The sequence below is a fragment of the Aethalodelphis obliquidens genome, unplaced genomic scaffold, assembly GCF_003676395.1.
Source record: "Aethalodelphis obliquidens isolate GAN/ISIS:26980383/991018 unplaced genomic scaffold, ASM367639v1 scaffold1677, whole genome shotgun sequence".
In the NCBI taxonomy this organism is placed as follows: Eukaryota; Metazoa; Chordata; class Mammalia; order Artiodactyla; family Delphinidae; genus Aethalodelphis; species Aethalodelphis obliquidens.
Window position 1 is genome coordinate 186 of NW_020839588.1, and position 5,317 is coordinate 5,502.

The 5,317-nt window shown below is 55.8% G+C and overlaps 1 non-coding gene and 1 pseudogene across 1 annotated transcript; one reads left to right on the plus strand and one right to left on the minus strand.

Moving 5' to 3' along the window:
- The first annotated feature begins 339 nt into the window (after positions 1 to 339).
- TRNAY-GUA (transfer RNA tyrosine (anticodon GUA)) lies at positions 340 to 429 on the plus strand. Its single transcript is given in 2 exon segments — positions 340 to 376; positions 394 to 429. It is a non-coding gene; the product is annotated as a tRNA-Tyr (tRNA).
- Positions 430 to 5,270: 4,841 nt separating this feature from the next.
- Positions 5,271 to 5,317, minus strand: LOC113617069 (uncharacterized; annotated as a pseudogene).

Below are 5,317 nucleotides of genomic sequence, written 5' to 3' on the forward strand. Positions count from 1 at the left end.
GCGCGACCTTCCCAGGGCCCTGTTCTTCCCCGTGGGGGGCACCGGAATGAGTGTCTCGTGGCGGGGGAGCGTGGGCGCGCGGCGACGAATCGACACCTGGAGGGGGAACCCGGGAAGACGGGAGCTCGCGGCGCGCGGCGCCCCGCAGTTGAAGGGGTGGGTCGGGGCTCGGGTCCGGTCTCGCCTTGCTTTCAGCAAAAGAAAGTTTCAGCCCATTTTTGCCCTCGCCTGTTCGAACTCATCTCCAAACAGCCCTGGGCCTGTCTCACCTCGGGCGTCCCAGTGCCGTGCTCCGGCATTTCCAGAAAGAGTTAAGGGCCCGGGCCTGGCGGCGCGCACCCTTCGATAGCTCAGCTGGTAGAGCGGAGGACTGTAGAGCCGACACGTGTGGACATCCTTAGGTCGCTGGTTCGATTCCGGCTCGAAGGAGGTGCCCGTCGCTTTTGCGCCCTCGTGAAGGGCACACCCCCTCCCCCGGGGCCCCGCCCCGCCCAAGGCCCTGAGGCCGCGCAGCATCCTCTCTCCCCGGCCAGAGGCGGGAAAGCCTTTGGGGGCCGCCCGCACAGCCACGTGGGGGCCGTGGCCAGGGAACACGCCTGCGCCTTCCTCCCGCCCGCAGGCCACACGCCCGCCCGCAGCCCGGTTGCTCCCGCCTTAGCGCGCAGCCCCGCCGGCCCCACCGCGGCCCGCGCCCTCTCCACTTTTATTCACCCACCGCCCCCGCTCTGCTCGACACGCGCACATCCCTGCCAAACAGGTGGGCACGCAGGAGCTGCCCACCCAAAGCCCTGGAGGCCGACAAGCACACAGGCCGTCACACGGTCAGGGACAACTACGGCACCCTTCCTGGAAACCCCCTCTCACTCCCGGGCTCAGTCCCCAGCTCTGCCCCCCAAAGGAAGGTCACTGTCTCTGTCTCTCCCAGTCACAGTCTTTCAATCTCCCAACCTCTCTCTCTCCTTCCCTGTCTTTCCCATGATCTCTACAGGTACAGACCCAGGGAGACAGAGAACCTTGCCAACCGTCTTAATCTATTTGTGGGGCAGAACTGCCACCCCGAGATCTTCCAAGCCACATTCTGCCACCCTCCAAGACACTGACAGTTGTGTACCTGCGCGGAAGCCGACACCGGCAGGAGCAAAACGCAGCAGGGCTCTCAGTGGGCCTTGACAGTGCCTATGAGAACCTTTCAGGTGTCCTGTCAGTCTGAGGGGGAGGAGGGTGGTGTGGCCCCCTGGAAACCTCAGCTTTCATATGCCTTCGCACCTATTCCTGGTAGCCGCTGGAGGGGTTGAGTTCCCGCCGAAAGAGCAAAGATCGCTCACACTCTGTACAAGGGTGGGAAAACGCCCGCACCCATTCTTCTGCTACATCTGATGGATATAGATAGATGATAGATGATAGGTAGGTAGATAGATAGATAGATGGATAGATAGCTTGATAGATAGATTAGATGATAGATAGATAGATAGATAGATAGATAGATAGATAGATAGATAGAAAGGGAGTGGGGCGGGAGAAAGAGAGAGAAAGGAAGATGGACAGCAAAAGCACAGGCAGAGCTCAGAGAGCCCTGAGAGCCAGGGGCAATGGGGGCTGATGGCAGGGAGCAGAAGGGTGGAGGGTGGGGTGGTGGGCAGGTGGGGAGTTGCCATCATGGAGGGGCTCTCAACCTCACCTCCTTGCACAAACCACTGGCCTGTGGCTTCTGACCAGCTGGCTACCTTTATTGGGTCCTTAAGGCTGAATTGGCGGGGCCAAGAGGAAGCTGCTGAGGCCCAAGCAGAGAGCACCCAGGAGGAAATGGGCCGGGCTTTCAGCAAGAAGGAGCAGCTTCACCTTGCGGACAGAGCCTGGTTGGGGTGGGATGTGTGGGTGCCGAGAAGAACGCCGCGGGTGGTCCTTGCCCCTCCCTTCCTGTGGAAAGGAAACGCCGTAGACTCGCCGAGAGGAGTCACAGCAGAACCCCGATGGGAGCGAGGCTCTCTGAAACCTCAGGGGCCCAGCGCTGCCCTCCCCTGACCCCTGAGCCCACAAGCCCTTTTTCGGTTCTGGTTCTGTCTCTCAAACCGGAGACTGCATTTCCCCACCCGTCTTGCTCTCCTGGCAAGCTCCTACGGTTGCCCCCCCGCTGCGGCCTCAGCCCTCCTCACGGTCCCACTGCTAACTAAGAGGGGCTGACCTGGAGTCTGTGGAGTCTCCGTGGGCCTGGGAGGCCGTGCCACTGCAGTCTGACAGGTGACCTTCAGGAAGAGTCTATTGCTCTGGAGCTACAGAAAGACCTCAGCCTCAAATGTCACCATCTGCAGAGACCAGCGGATGAGGACCAAAGAGAGAACCTCAGGCCTTCGTTGGATATACCCCCGACGGGATGTGGAGGTGTGGAACCCTTGGGAACCTGGCTTTGGGGGAGTGGGCGGGGTGCGTGGGTTTGGGTGACCGGCACAGGGGAGTGTGAGTCTCAGCACGGCCAACTCTTCTTGTCTGGGTGTCACAGAGAATAGTAGCAGGGGACCTCTGAGGCACTGCCCCTCACCCTCCGAGGGGCAGAGGTGCCTGCTGCCCGGTCAGAGAGCGGCGACACACCCAGCTGAGGGAAGGCCACTTTGGTGTGGCTTGCCGTGCCTCTGTGGGACTTTTGCTGGGTGGGTTAGCGGTCTTGGGCGGTGGGCACACACCAGGTGGGATCAGAAACGTTTGTAAGGAGTCCAACCTGGACACCTGTGCCCTCTGCCCCTCCCTCTGGACTCCAGTGCCTCTCCAGGAAGTCCACAGAACCTTGACCTCTTTCAGGAAGCAGCCGCCTCTGCCAAAGGAATCGGGGTAGGTGGGCGAAGGAGGGGAGCCGAGGCTGGATATCCATGGGCCTTGTGGAGCCCCGGATGTGCTCTCTCCTGAGAAACCTGATGGTCCTTCTCCATCGCTCCGCAGTAAGCCTCACTGCGACAGAAAGTCATTGTGGGCAGGAGGGCGGAGGGGCATATCAGCCCCCAGGGGAGGCGAGGCTCTTAGGTGGGGAAAATACAAGCCTGGAACATGCAACTGTGCCCAAAAGTAAAGGAATGTACAGTGACTGATTCGGTGGCATGTCAAGCACACAAGAGCCAATTGGAAAGCGTTCCCACTGCCAAATCAAGGTAATGATAATAACGGAATGTAATCCACTGAGTAAAATAGGTACAGGGCCTAACAGCAATGACACACCAGATTTTGGTCTCTCAGTATCATTCTCCAACAAAAGGAACCAGGGCCAATAAAAGGAACCAGGGTGGGCTTCCCTGGTGGCGCAGTGGTTAAGAATCCGCCTGCTAATGCAGGGGACATGGGTTCGAGCCCTGGCCCGGGCAGATCCCGTATGCCGCGGAGCAACTAAGCCCGTAGCGCCACAACTACTGAAGCCTGCGCGCCGTGCTCCGCAATAAGAGAAGCCACTGCAATGCGAAGCCCGCGCGCCGCAACGAAAACCCAACGCAGACAAAAGTAAAATTTATTTTAAAAAAAAAGGAACCAGGGTTCCTCGGAGACCCACTTAATTTGGGTTTTCATCTACATACATGTAAAAATCTGCATGTCTTCCTCCTGTTTAAAAATTTTTTGTTTGTTTTTTTAAATTAATCGCTGTGCACGAGCTTTCTCGAGTTGCGGCGACCCGGGGCTAGTCTTCGTTGCGGTGTGCGGGCTTCTCATTGCGGTGGCTTCTCTTGTTGCAGAGCACGGGCTCTAGGCGCGCGGGCTCAGTTGTTGTGGCTCGTGGGCTCTAGAGCGCAGGCTCAGTAGTTGCGACGCACGGGCGTAGTTGCTCCGCGGCATGTGGGGATCTGCCCCGGCCAGGGCTCGAATCCGTGTCCCCTGCATTGGCAGGCGGATTCTTAATCCCTGCACCCTCAGGGAAGTGCCCCCCTCCTGTTTTACATCCATTAATACTCAGGCCCTGCCAGAGAGCCTCAAAGGGTAAAAAGTAAAGTTTTGCCTCCCCTACAGCTTCAATCAGCAGAAGCCGTACATGAAGAGAAGGGGCAGGTATGTGAGAAAAATAAGGTGCTCACACACTTGACTTGCATTTTTTCTGCTATCTGCAAAAATGATCCCATTCTCCTAAAGTGATAAGGAACTGAAAGAGGCTAGGTTGGAGGCTGAGGGCGTGGCCTGGTGCGCCCTCTCCCAGGGCTCAGGGGCTCCGTTTGGGTTTTTGGTTCTGTCCTTAGTAGCTCTCACCCTAGGACTCACGCAAATGGGGTTCAGCGACGTTGCTGATGAAGCTGAACAGGGAGTGTTCCGTGATTTTTCTGTACGAAGGACACCGTATTTTTCATCTTAGCTGCACTCAGAACCTGCTGGAGAACAGTTTCCACTCTGTTTTTTGTTCTGAAGCCTGAGATCAGTAAGTTACATATATGTGTACGCGTGTGTGTTTATGCAGGTGTTGTATATATAACATGCAAATACATATCTAGGGTTTTTTTCGCTAAACCCGTAAGCTTCGGGAATCTCAGTTTCCTGACCAGGGATTGAACCGAGGGCCGTGGTAGTGGAAACACGGGGTCCTAACCACGGACAGGCAGGGAGTTGCCTCCATACTTCTTTTTAAAAACTTTTACTTATTAAAACTAAGTGTTCACAATACTGTGCCAGTTCGAGGTATAGTAGAACTTCGGGTTGTTTTTCATTATACGTTATTTCAGGATGCCGTATAGAAGTTGAATGTTCCTCACAGGTAACTTCCGTTATTTTATATACAGCATGCCGTATTCAATCAACCCCGTACTCCTGACTTGGCTTTCTCCAGAGCTTTGTTTCCTGTGCCTGTGGTTCTACTGCTATTTCATAAGTCAAGTTACATTATGTTCGGGACTCTATACGATACCGGCCTACATAGTGTGTGTTGTCAGCTGATTTTTTGCTAGCATGATAGCCGCCGGTTTCACTCAAACTGGGGCCAACGGTTGTTTTTGCAGGCACTGCCTTTTCTTCACAGACGTTGATTTCTGTATTCCGCTACCTGGCAACGCGGACGTTGCTGGTAAGCGCCACACGGAGCAGGAAACCGAGAAAAGATTTAAGCGACAAAGAAAAACCGGTTCAGACTACCGAAGCTAAGACACGTTGTGCGTTCACTGGCCATGAGGAACTACCGAGAACTCCACAGCACAGCAGTCAGACAGGAAAAAATACCACAGCACAGGCAGCACGTAGCGACAGTCGGCAACCGAAAGTTGACTCCATAGAAGCACTACCGAAATTGTCGTCTATTTGTTTACCAAGTCAAACACCAGGGGAAAGCGCGAACGCAGTCCCCCACTACCACAAATTATGCAGT